The sequence below is a fragment of the Protopterus annectens genome, chromosome 8.part0 (assembly GCF_019279795.1).
Source record: "Protopterus annectens isolate FY-2018-M chromosome 8.part0, PAN1.0, whole genome shotgun sequence".
Taxonomy (NCBI): domain Eukaryota; kingdom Metazoa; phylum Chordata; order Ceratodontiformes; family Protopteridae; genus Protopterus; species Protopterus annectens.
Window position 1 is genome coordinate 1925795396 of NC_056741.1, and position 14276 is coordinate 1925809671.

Here is a 14276-nt window from a genome sequence, read left to right on the forward strand (position 1 = left end):
TATAAAGGCAAAAGGTAAATGGTATTGTGTACAATGTGGAAAATACAATCTATACATTTATTATATGCAGACTGAATATCTGTGTTGGCATGCTAAATGAATCAGAATGAAAAGTAGAGTCTCTGCAATATATGTAGAGGAAGCAGGTTGAGAAATTAAACGTTATAGGACCAAACAGTAGTTGCATTTTCCTAGTGTCTTGTAATAGTTATTTCTGATTAGAAAAAAAGTCACCAGTTTTAGGAGGGATTACGATACAGAGCTAAAACATGAGTCAAAATCTGGGACATCTCCAAAGATCAGAAGTTTGAGATGTATGATTTGGATGACAGTGCCAGAGCAGTTAAGATTTCTAAGGTTTGTTGGTGCATCTTGGAATAGCATGGAAGCTATTGTGGGGAGATCTCATTTCTTAAGTTTTTATACTTAAGTGAGTAGAAAGTTTACATATTACCTTTGCTACAAAGTTAGCTGGTTAGCCACTTTCATTTCCAGTGTTCTTGTTTGTGGAGGGTCTATTTGCATATCACATTTGACATGTATTGAATGGTGGATAAATTTATTTTTAGTGGCAGCAGCAATTGGAGGAAGGACCCATATTCTAGCAGAGCTAGTAAGATGCCTTTATATATGGCATTCCTACAGGGAAGATTTAGCCTAAAAGAGGGAAGCGTTGATTTGTGTGTGTAGTCCAGTTGGAGATATACATTTGGGAAGGGATCCACTCCCATCCCTAGGCATTTGAATGAAGTCAAATTTTCTGTTGTCTTCAGATCAAGAACTTACACAGCTAATGAATATTTTAAAAAAGTGGAAATATTGTACTGTTTTAAGATTGATATATTTGGTAACAATAAAGGGTGCTTTTTTGTTGGCTAGTGAGTCATAAACTAGATATTTGGATATATGGTAGTTCTGTGGTAACACATTTGCCAAAAGATTGTGCTGGTTGGTTGATTATGCCTGTCGCATTCGATCTAGTGGAACTTTTTTCCATCTATTTTTCCATGGCTGCTGTTTGTGTTCTGTGTTTGTCTTGTCTTCACTTTCTTTATATGGTCAGTTACTGTGGTAGTTCAAAGCGATTTACAATATACTGATATTTGAGCTGTTACCATGATCTCACCTTTGCTGTAAGATCAAAGGGGTGTGGGTTCGTTTGCACTTCATAGTGCTCAGATGAGTTTTTTTGGTACACTGCTCTTGAGGTGCCATCTTTAGGATGAGATGCGCCAGTTACTGCCTGAGTTGGTGATGCCTCAGGTAGTTGTAAAAGATGCTATGGTACTTCTCAAAAAAGTGTATGTCCATTGTATTTTATTTACATAAACGCACCATTTTAATCGAGTTTGTCAAAATTTTGAAACTCCCAACACCTTTTATAGCAAACTTTTAATACACACCATTTATGGTATATCCTATAACTTGTGTAAAAGAATAGTCAGTCTCTTAGTACAACAACCAAATGTGTTTCATCAAGATTGTAACTTCTCTGTATATTGATAATACCTTAGATCTATGATTTAAAATACCTTCTTAACTTCCTTTGCAATCTGCATTCAAAAATCTCAGGAACCACACCACAAAATCCAGTTTCCTTATCTTTGATCATAGGTAAATTATATGTTTTACACATGCAATATGCCTGTCAGTGTTATGTTGAAGGTACTTTTTTCTTAACTGAGGTTCTACACTTTCCATAAATTCACTACTTTCACTTTCTGTATTTCCCTTTCTCTTAAATACCAAATTCAGTTTCTGAAAAAAAGCTCATACCCTCTGTGGCGCCCCACCACTGGCCCAGTAATCAAGGAGGCTCAATCCTCAGCACTAGCACCGGTGGGGGACATGCACACTATTTCCAGATGCAGCTTTCTGCATTGAGTGCAATTTCCCTCAGCACACAGAGACCACAGTCAGTCTGGGGCTGGTTTCTCCCTCTTTCTCCAGGTCCCCATTAAGACTCCCCACTGGCACAGCTATAGAGTTGAGATCTCAGCTGAGTGGCCAAGCCAAGACCTCCAACACTCTGTACAACCAGTGCTTTGTGTCCCTGCCAAAGTAGCTGACATGCACACTCTTGGAGATTTGTTTTACACACACACACACACACACACACACACACCTGGGAAAGGCTAGAACAGGTTTACTAGCTATGACCCCTTCTACCCAGACTATTAGGTAGTTATTGCCACCAGCCACTTTATCAGCTACTTTAAGGCCCTTAAAGGGTGTCCAATCGTACTGTGTAATGTTACTATCAATACAAATGGTAGTTTGACCAAGAACAAGGCTATTTGGGAGTAGCCTACACAGTGTCGCCAAATAAATACGCAAGTACTCTCAGAACTCAAACAAGTCTCTGCACAGATCAGCCACAATGACCGGTTTAAATATATTTAATAATAAAAGAACAAGAAAATACTCAGTATATACTTGGTTACATCAGAGTTCAAAATCACAGGATATATTTAAACAACATTGCAGAGCAGTCTAGAACAAAGAAAAACATCTACGCTAACCTTTGCTATATTCCTGACTATATCTAGAAGAATTGTACTGTACCCTACTACTCACTTCAGAACAAGTAAGGCAGTTGTGTTGAGTGGATCTTGATGTCGGGTCAAAGACATATACAGAATACTGTCTCGTACTAAGAGACTTCCCAAATTAATATCTCAAATATTGCTTCTGGGCATAGCTTGCAGAATTAATAATTTCTTGGCATCTGACTATCCTAGGTGAAAAACAACCACTGATGCAGCTGGTAGCATTTAGCATCTGCCTGTGAAAATACGTACACAAGGGCTTTTCCTCAAATGGTGCTTGCTGGAAGCCATAAAACATAAAACATTTGCAAGACAATGCAGAACATTCCCTAGTTTTAGACAACGTATCTCTTTGCTGCTATAAAGTAATTTAATTTCAGCTATTTTTCTGAAGTTAACCTTGTGTTCCAGTTTCCAGCTAACTCCTTTGAACTTTACGTTTTTCCACTAAAACATTTTCATTACAAATAGTAACCAAAATTTCTGTGCAACCCTTTATACGTCCTCATTTACATTCTTTCCCACTCAGCTATGAAGTAATACTGTAACACTATTTTTAGCACATTTTTGATAAGCTTGCAGTCATCTTGCCTTCACCATAGCTTTATAACTCACACACAGGGACTACTGAGGATTAATTGTAGAATAACTCAACATTCATACTGCAGGTATCTTAACAGTTCTACCAAGCTGTTTCTTTTCAGTTTTGGATTTTATAAAATTCTTATTGCATATATTTTCCTTTATTCCATTAATCGGGCATTTAATGCTTTAATAAAAACTTTTTTCAAACATTCTTTTCTTTAAAAAAAATACATTTAGACCAGCCTACTAAACCTGGACTTTGAGAGTTCAGTTTCCAGCAACCCATCTTTTTCCTAATCTTTTAAGCACTCAATCTTGCCTTTCTTTGTAAGTTGTGCATCTCGTTTACTTCTGTCATTTCTTTGTTTTCCTTTCTCTTCACATTTCTATCCTGCAACCCCGTACATGTTCTCTTACTTTTTTAATTGCATACCTTATTAAGGGTCGATTTCTTTTCTTCTGAAACTTTCTTTGCATGTTTTGTCATCACCTTTACATTTTCCATATTTTAAGCAAATCCCTTTCCTCCTTGTAAAGCATCACTTTCTTCTAAAACGTTTCAAAATTTTAGTCTGTTGTACTCTCTAGGTTTAACATTCGTTCTACTCCTCCATAATTTGTTTCCCTTAAATTCCAGCTGCTATTGCAACTTGCTGTGTCAAAGTATTCATTTATGTGCTATACTCCTTGTGTACCTAGTTTATTTTACTTTTCATCCTAGCTTGTAGGGAGCATTTTCAAACCTTTTCCTAACTCTGTCCAAAAATTCCCCATATACCAAAATGGTCACTTAACATCGTCATTCCTTTCCATCTCAATTTCACATTTAAAGGTCATCTGTTTTAACTCTGTCCTTAAAGTAAAATCTCCGTCCTTGTCTAACATTATCCTTCTCTACCTGCATTAGCATTTATTTGCATATTTTCGCATCCAAATCCACCTTTCCATCTATTTTTCTTAAATTAGATACTCTCACTGTAATTGTCTATATTAGTGTGGCATACTTTTCCTCCTCTTCACTAATAGTTTGTGTACTTTAAAACTACCCTAAGTGGGCCTCCAGGTATTCACATCAACCATTTCTGCTCCTCTGGGATTTATTATGCCCCTTATTTTTAGTAACGCTTTATGTATGAGCACCCTTTCATGGTAAACCATACAGCTGTCTTCCTTGGAGCAAATACTTGCATTTTCTATGCCAATATGCAATCAGAATTGTTTTGATATGATGTGACAAACGATTTAGTGAAATGCTTATACTACCTTTCCCCTTTGCACTTTTATTTGTATGTCTGTTTTCTTTTTCTGTCTTGTTACATTCTCCTTTCTGTTCTATCCATGTATCAAAACTAGCTTCAACATCATTCTGTATACCTAAACACATAACCTATTTATGTAATTCCTGGTGTATTGATTTTATTTTTTTACTGTTTGATTCAAGTTATTTTATGCACGTCTTCAGGTTGTACAATAACATGGTTGGAGTTTTGTATCATATATTTACCAGTAATATGTCCATATTTTTTTTTACTAAATCCATATTTACCTCTTTGTCCATTTCCCTCTTGTCTACAGTCAGGCCATGGGTGACTGTCCTGGCATTTTCTGCTGCAGAACAACTTGCAGTTCTAAGTGACATTGTTTCTTCCCCACATTGTCTGCATCTTTTCTTAGGACCTTCATGAATAAGAGGCTGTGCATCCATACAAAGCATGCCCTAGGCAATTTCCAGTATTAAAGCATACCTTAATTTTAATTATTTTGATTTTTCACAAGTGGAAAATGATAATGTTCATAGTGTTTCACTGTTGCAGTCACTACTCTTGGGTTATCCTGCTGGCAGGCTACCCGCAGTCGGCCTGAATTCCAAAGTCCTGGTCTGGCGTTGGTTGCTGTCACCTCCCCCTTGACGTCAGTGCGCCAGGGGTATAAAAGATGCAGCCGACACCATTTTCTTCAGTCTGTCTTGCCACGCGGTGCCCGAAGCAAAAGCAGTTTGCAAGTGCCGGTCGGCCGACTCCTTAAAGCTAAGTACCCCGTTGCTCCAGACTGATGTCAGAAAAAGTTAACAAAAAGTTAACAATTGTATTTCTTGTGGGAAGCAAATACCTCATAAGGATTTTCACTCTTACTGTATTCCTTGCCTAGGCCCCGACCACAACGTTGCTAGCTGTCTGTTTTGTGCTAGATTTAACCAATGCACTAAGCATCTGTTCGATTTTGCATTCCATTATTTTGTCCAAAGGTTTAATTACATAATGCCGTCGGAACAGCCGACTACCGGAGTTTACAAAAAACGCAAGGACAAGGATAGGCATCCGAGGTCCAAAACCGATGAGGCCTCTGCTAGGCCAGTCGCCAGCTCTCAGTGAGGTGCTTTCGCAGCCCCTGATGCCTGCTACCTCAGAGCCAAAGGCCGCTTCCGACTCCCACGTGGAGCCGACTGGGCCTTTGGATACTCAAGGTATTGGACACTAGGAAATCATTCCCTTAGATGGGTCCAGAGCCACTGAGCAGGCATTGGCTTCTGAGGGTGTCTTCAGACCTACACAGTTATATATTAAACCATCTTCAGCTTCAAAGACAAAGACCAAAGCTCTAAAGACAAAGAAACAAGTACAGCATTTTCCTACTGACTACAATGCCTAAAAAACAGATGCTTAAAATGGCCGAAGACCTAATTACTTTGATCAGGGGTTCCTATCCCCCTCCTGATAAGAGGCCTAGGCAAGAGACAGAATATGATTCCTCTGATCAGGTTTCTATTTCCCCTGATTCCTCTTCTGAACAGGATTATCCCATTCCTCCTTATGAGGATTCTGATGCTGAAGAAATCCATTCCTTCAGCCTCTCCTGAGGATTATTCTTTTGGGAAAACTCTGCATACCATGAGGGATCATTTCCACTTGGAAAGCCAAGATTACTCAGAATCTGAGAAAAGACTCTGAGACTTTCTGCTATTACCTCAGCACAGGCCCCTTGCTATTCCACCTGTTATAGACATTGTAGATGTATTTTCATATGCTTAAATATCAGCAGTACTTAATGTCACTGCTTAAACAGAAAATGTTGACAAATTCTGAATGTTCAGAAAACCAGGAATTGCACGATTTATTGCATGCAACTGAACAAGTGGGAAAGCATACTTTGCAATGTGGTTATGATTCACTGGAGGCCTCTTGCAGGGCCGCAGTTACAGGTTCTGTTATTAGAAGGCATGCTTGGTTAAAGGAACAGAATCTACCCAATCATGTTGAAGCAAAATTATTAGATGCCCCATTACATGATACCTTGTTTGGTGCTAAAGCAGAAGAGGTCTTGAAGAAAATGGAGGATAAAGTGAAATCCATGCAGACAGTTAAGGATTTTTTACAGGTACAGCCACCCAGATTTAGCAGGAACTGGCCTTCCAAAAATTGGTCCTTTCCAGTGTCAGGCTACAGAGGCAGATCTCAGCCCCAAGGCTCATACAGGCCTAAGCAATGGGGTGCTCCTACCTCCAAAAGTAGAGAAGACAAATCACAACCTTACAGGAAACAGTCCCCCAATGACTTTCCTCTGCCAGATCCAAGCACTTTTCTTTTAGCAGCCCCCTTAGGGGGGAAAACTAGCACTTTTTTCACAAAATTGGCAAAAGATTACCCAAGACAAATGGGTCTTGAATATAGTGTCCTAGGGCTACAGGTTCCATTTTCACACCCTGCCAAGGGGAAAAGGTATGCCAGACCTGCCACACAATCAATGGGCAGAGGCACAAAAACAAATTACAGCCCTCATGGACATGGCGGCCTTTCAGCAAGTACCACAAACAAGAGCAGGGGCAAGGATTTTACTTGAGACTTTTCTTGGTGTCCAGAAAGGACAAAGCCTGGAGACCAGTACTGGACTTGTCTATTCTAAACACGTTTCTGGAGGTTCCAAAATTCAAGATGTTGACTCTACAGCAGCTACTGCCCATGCTGGGCAAGGCGGCTTGGCTTGTAACTTCGGACCTAAAAGAGGCATACTTGCATGTCCCAATCAGACAATCTTGCAGAAGATACCTCAGATTCATAGCTGGCTCAATGCATTACCAATTCTCTGCACTGCCCTTTGGCTTATCTACTGCGCCCAGGGTCTTCACAAAATGCCTGGCACCAGTAATTGCGTTTTGCAGACAGAGGAATTCAAATATATCCCTACTTGGATGACTGCCTTATTCAAGCAGAGAACAAAGACATTCTTCTACAGCATCTGGCGTTTGTAAAAAGATTACTAATTTGCCTAGGGTACACAGTAAAAAAAAAGAAATCAAAACTAGTACCCTCTCAAGAGATAATATTCCTGGGTGCAAGCTTAAATACAACTGCCCAGATGGCTTATCTCACGCCAGACAAAGGCAACTGACTTGCTTCAAAAAGGTTGGCAACAAAGACCCAGTTATCTGCAAGGAAAATCCTGCAGGCCTTGGGCTTCATGGCATCCTGCATTCTACTAATTCCATATGCCAGACTGCATATGAGGAAACTACAACGGTGTCTAAAAAGTGTTTTGACTCTGCATTCCCACAGCCTGGAGACAGTAATTACCCTGATTCCCTGCCTGCAACAGGAGTTTCGATGGTGGGCACAGGACTTTCACCACAACAAGGGTTTGCCATTCACTTTACCCATAGCCCGACAGACACTGACAATGGATGCATCAGACTATGCCTGGGGGGCACATATGGCAGGAAAATGTATTCAGGGCACATGGCCTGCAAACCAGATGCATCTTCATATCAATCAAAAAGAGATGCTAGCTGTTCAGAATGCCCTGACCGCTTTCAAGGACCTACTTCATCCAGGACAGCTACTGATAAAGACTGACAATACTACGGTCATGTGGTACATAAGCAAGCAGGGAGACTCACATTCCTACCCCCTCTGCAGACAAGCAATGACCTTGTGGGACACAGCATTAATTTACCAAGTTCACCTGCAAGCACAATTCCTGCCAGGAAAAACAAATACTCTGGCAGACTAAGCAGAAACCTCATGGATCCCCACAAGTGGAAACTGGATCCACAAGTCTTCATGATGACAAGGAAATGGGGATGCCCCGACATAGATCTATTCGCCTCCCCTCACAACTGCCAATTAGATATTTTGCACAAGAATTTATCACAAACAAGCATGGAGAGCGGATGCCCTATCCTTCAGCTGGAAAAACCTAACGGTATACGCCTTTCCTCCACTGCCTCTCCTTCCCAAGGTACTCGTAAAGGTCAGACAAGAGAAGCCAAAAATGATACTGATTGCACCAGACTGGCCACGCCAGCACTGGTACCCAGTCCTAAAGATCTTGTCTCAAGACCCAGCATGGCACTTGCCTCCGACTTCCCACTTGCTGACCCAACAAAACAATCATATCCTGCACAGTCAACTCAGGACCTTAAATCTGGCAGCATGGCGGATAATGTAGCCACTCAGAACACTCCTCTTTATAAAGCTGTTATAATGTTATCTTGGAGGCCAGGAGGACCAGTACCAGAAAGTCTTATGCAGAAAAATGGAAGAGATTCTGTGCATGGAACCAGGAACAAGGCATTGACACACATGTACCAAATATTCCTCAGATTTTTAAAAGACCTAACTGAGATGCTGGACAAAGGCCTTTCCTTTTCTTCAATTAAGATTCATGCCTCTGCCATTTCAGCCCATTACAATACGGAACCTCCTATCTTTTCTCATCCTTTAATAAGGCAGTACTTCTGAGGGGTCAAAAATATAAGACCTCCAAGAAGAGCACCAATACCTGCATGGGACCTCAATTATGTCTTGGAAAAACTCACACTGCCTCCCTTTGAGCCAGCCTCAACAGCTGATGTAAAATTCTTATCCTGGAAAACCGCTCTGCTACTGGCAATAACCTCTGCAAGACAAGTCCCGGAGTTACAAGCACTCATGGCTGTGGAACCTTTTATCATATTTCATCCAGACAGGGTTTCTCTGAGGACAAACCCAACATTTATGCCTATGGTAGTGTCCAGTGTGGCTCTCAACCAAACCATTCTCTTGCCTACCTTTTATCCAAACCCACAGAACAAGGGTGAGAAAATTCTGCACTCTTTGGATATACACAAGTAGCTACGCTTTTAGTTGGACAGAACTAAAGCTTTCAGAAAGATTGAGCAACTTTGTGTCATATGCTGCAGGATCACAAGGAAAGGCCATCTCAAAACAGACTATTTCTAAATGGATAGGTCATTGCATCCGTTTCTGCTATTATCAGCATAGCACATCAGTACCTAAGGGCATTCGGCCTCATTCTACCAGAGCAGCAGTCACTTCAGCAGCCTTCCTCAGAGGAGTACCAACCAAAGACATATTAGAGGCTGCAACTTGGAGTTCAATGCACACTTTTACAAGGCACTACCACTTACCTCTTTACTCTAAATCCAGAGCAGACTTTGCCACTGCAGTGTTGCAGGGCCTCATAGCCTTTCCTAACCCTATTTAGCTCAGCCACCCATACTCTGCTTTGGGATTCAACCCAAGAGTAATGACTGCAACAGTGAAACACTATGAACATAGTACAGTTGTGTACCTACCATAAATGTAGATGTTAGTGTATTCACTATTGCAGTCCAGGTTACCCTCCCGCCATCCCCCTTTCCTTTGTAGGTAAAGGAAATGTTTCTTTACTGCATGTATGTTTACGGGCATGCTATTTTTAGCCTACCTTTTTGAGGGCACCTGACATCTGGGGCAAGAAAAACTGAAGAAAATGGCATTGGCTGCATCTTTTATACCCCTGGTGCACTGACGTCAGGGAAGAGGCGACAGCAACTAATGCCGGACCAGGATTTGGAATTCAGGCCGACTGCGGGTAGCCTGCCAGCAGGATAGCCCAAGAGTAATGACTGGGACAGTGAATACACTCTAACATCTACATATATGGTAGGTACACAACTGTACTTTCTTGCACTTTTAAGTGATATTCAGGCTTCTCAACCTGTTAGGCCTTTTTCTGGCACAGGCTTGTATATCATAAGTAGTGTCACAATTTTCCGGATGTGTCTATCTGTTGTAGAAATAATTTTTTTTTTTTTTTATTTCAGTTCAAAACTGAAGCTGCACAGTTAATGTAATATGTGATATTTTATCAAGTCTTTCTTGGCAACTTACTAACAATGCAGTTAACTTGTATACCAAAGCCACAAAAAGCTTATTTAACCAAATTAATATGAATTAATAGTCTTTAATACTGAATTTTTAAAAGCCTAAAGGCTTCACTACAAAGTGCCAATCATCTGTTCATTTTGACACCTTTAGATGTTCTTCATGTTTCACTGTTGCAGTCTTCACATATGGGTTATCCGGCTCCCGGTAGCCCTCAGTTGGCCCGAATGCCAGAGTCCTTGGTATATGACGCCGGCTGCCGTCAGTTGTAAAACTGATGTCAGAATGTCAGGTATAAAGGGAGGCAGCAGACGCCATTTCCTCAGTCTTTCTTGCTGTGGAGCCTGAAGCAGATGCAATTCGCACTAGTGCTGGTCGGCCATTTACCTTCGTCTTGCTTTCCGACTACCAAGTTGAAGATGCCTTCAGATAAGTACCCTGTTGGGGATCCTCTTTTCTTGCTTTAATGAATGTCAGATAGTTAACTGGGTTGCCTGTGGAAAACCGATTCCAAACCTATAACTTTGGGCCTTGAGCACAATGTCCCTAACTGTGATCTCTCTGCTTTTTTTAACCCGCATACTATACACCGTAAAGCTAAGATTTTGTATAAGCATTTCGGAGTCTGGCCTAAGTTCGTCGGTATGGCGTCTTGTGGTCTCCTGACTTCGGATATACCTAGGAAACGCAAAGACAAGAACCGCAACAGGCCTAGGGTTAAATCTGCTGACTATGCACTGGTGAATTTGGTCATCAGCATAGCGGTAGTCAGTGAGGTGCTTTCACAGCCCCTGCAGCCTGCAGATTTTCAGCCGCAAGCCTCTGCCAAGACCTTTACGGAGTCCTTCATGCCCCAGGCTGCTATTTCGTCTTCAGACCCTCTGCCTGTCGCCGCGTAAGATGGGTCTGGAGCTGCTTTGTAGCCACCAGCTTCTGACGCCGCCGCTTTTCGACATGAGACCAGAACCAGACTGACTACCTTAGTTCAAACTTCTGCAGTTGCTAGGCTTCCCTAGTCCCTCCGGATTGCTAGTAAACCTTCCAGCCGCAAACCTACTCACAAACAGGCGTCGGCCTCCACTCCTGTGCCTCAGTCCCAGTTGGTAAAGATGGCTGGTGATCTTCTCTCCTTGATAAGGGGCTCTCATCCCCCCCCCCTTCAAAATGGCTAGGGAATTATCTCCTGATGTGTTGTCTGTCTCTGGTTCTGAGATTTCCAGTATGTCTGCTGGTAAAGAAGGAAATTCTCAACTTTTTTCGGGCTTTGAGGATTCTGATGCTGAGGAACTCTATCCCTTCTGCCCTGTCCTCCAGAAGAGTTTTCCTTTGGGGATACTTTGAATACCCTTAGGGAGCATTTTAAATGGGAATGTCAGGATTTTCCACAGTCTAAGAAAATAATCCAGGGAATTTTTGGTTTTGCTACAGCATAAGCCTCTGGCTATATCTCCAGTTTTGGAAGTTGTGGATGTTTTCATGGAAAATTCTTTAACTCTTAATTCTGTTCCTCCTGCCCCCAGAAAACCGGATAAGTATTATAGGGTTCCTGAATCTCATCAATTCTTTTTTAAAAACCCTATTGCTGATCCAGAAATTATTTCTCAAGGCCCCAAGGGTGTTAAGGATACTATTGCTAAAAACTCTGCCTTCTGATGAGTCTAGGGCCTTGGACAGGTGGGGTAAAAAAGTCTATACTTCAACTCTTGCCATTAGAGCCGCAAATTGTCTTTTTCACATGCTTAAGTATCAGCAGCATACTTTGGAGGCTATTAAGGCTAAACTTAAAAATATTCCTTCCATGACAAAGAACAAAGATTTACAAGACTTACTGAATTCTGCTACTTTAGTTAATAATCATTCACTTCCTTGTGGTTTTGACACTTTGGAGGCTTCCTGCAGAGCGGCAGCCACTGGTTGTGTAATTAGAAGGCATGCTTGGCTCAGGGAGCAGCCTCTTTCTGAACCTGTTAAATCTAAATTGCTGGATGTTCCTTTGCACAAGGACAATCTGTTTTGTAATAAGACTGAGGAGGTACTGAAAAAGTTGGAGGATAAGGCAAAATCTATGCAAGCTGTAAAAGATTTCCTTCAGGTTCAGCCTCCTCGGTTTAGTAGGTGTTATCCTTCCAAGAATTGGTCTTTCCCTGATCCTGGCAAGCAGAGTTGCTCTAGGCCTAGGGGTTTTAGATCTTCCAGAAGGCAGGCTTCTGCCCCTCAAAGGGCTAAACAATGGCCGCCTTCTGCTAAATCGGGGAGTTCTAAGCCAGCTTCCCAAAGCAAGCATTCTCAATGACTCCGGCCTTCTTGTGCCTACCTCTGCGGGCCCTGGGTTTCCTTTGGGGGGAAGGTTATCCAGATTTGCAGAGGTATGGTCTACCATCACAGACGACAAATGGGTGCTCAGTATAGTAAACACAGGTTACAAGTTTTACTTTCACACCTTCCCTGTTTTACAAGGATACCCAGACATACCCAGAACTCTCAGGGCAGAGGTAGAAACTCAAATTTCTTCTTTACTGACTATGGGGGCTATAGAGACAGCTTCTGCAAATCAGGCAGGCCTAGGTTTTTATTCAAGACTTTCCTGTTACCCAAGAAAGGAGGCACCTGGCACCCTATTCTAGATCTGTCTGTTCTAAACACTTTTCTGGTGATTCCCAAATTCAAGATGCTCACCCTTCAACAGTTATCAATGCCTGGCAAGGATTCATGGCTGGTAACTTTGGATCTCAAGGAGGCTTATCTGCACATTCCAATAAGGGAAGGTTGCAGGCAGTTCCTTCACTTCAGGGCTGGGGAGCAACACTTTCAATTCTCTGCATTGCCCTTTGGCTTATCTACTGCTCCCAGAGTTTTTACCAAGTGCCTGGCTCCAGCCATTGCTTTTTGCAGGCAGAGAAACATTCAAATTTATCTTTACCTGGACGACTGTCTCATTCAAGCACACTCCCAAGAACAACTAGAAAAGGATTTGGATTTCGTGAACTACACACACCTTTTTGGGTTACACACTCAATGAAAAGAAGTCAAAGTTGATTCCTACAAGGGAGATAGTTTTCCTGGGAGCGATTCTGAATTACGCCACCCAGGTGGTATTCCTCCCTCAACAGAAGCAAGAAGATCTTTCGGCTTACTTCATGGACTTGGCAAGCATGACCCAGCTCTCTGCAAGGCAATTCCTGCAAGCCCTGGGGTTCATGGCTTCATGTATTTTGATGATCCCATATGCAAGGCTGCATATGAGAAAACTTCAATGGTACGTCAAGAATCTTTGCTGTCAAGACACACACACTTGATTCTTCCCCTGATTCTCTGTCTACAGATGGAGTTCCTCTGGTGGGCGACAGCCTGTTCTCAGAACAAGGGTCTGCCTTCCGCCCACCGCCTGCATCCAGACTCTCACTACAGACTCCTCAGATGTTGCATGGGGGGCTCATCTGGAAGGCAGGGGTATACAGGGGACTTGGAGCAGCAAGCAGATTCATCTGCACATAAATTTAAAAGCATGGCAGTACAGCAGGCCTTGCTGGCTTTCAAGGACCTACTCTACCCTGGGACTCTGCTGATCAGGGCAGACAATACCACAGTCGTGGTACCTCAACAAGCAAGGGGGGACTCCCTCTTATCCCTTGTGCAGACAAAGCATGAGACTATGGTCCATAGCAGCATCCATGGACTTGCATCTAGTAGCCCAGTATATCCCAGGGAGACTAAACTCCTTGGCGGATCATTTCAGCAGACATGTTCGCATCCTCACAAGTGGCAACTGAACAAGGGCATTTTCCATCACATCACTCATCACTGGGGCACCCCACAAGTGGATCTTTTCTCCTCACACGAATCATCTCCTTCCAACCTTCTGCACCAGGGAGTTTCACAACAAAGATTGGAGGGGTGGACGTGTTGTCCTTCCCATGGACACATCTCTGTTTATGCATGCCCTCCTCTGCCTCTTCTTCCCAGAGTGCTGCTAAAGATAAGGGTTGAAAAACCAAGGCTA

The 14276-nt window shown here is 42.3% G+C and overlaps 1 protein-coding gene across 4 annotated transcripts in view; it reads left to right on the forward strand.

The window, feature by feature from the left end:
- The window catches only part of LOC122809727 (anillin-like), a 1124352-nt gene that overhangs the window by 354935 nt on the left and 755141 nt on the right, over window positions 1–14276 (forward strand). The window lies entirely within an intron of this gene.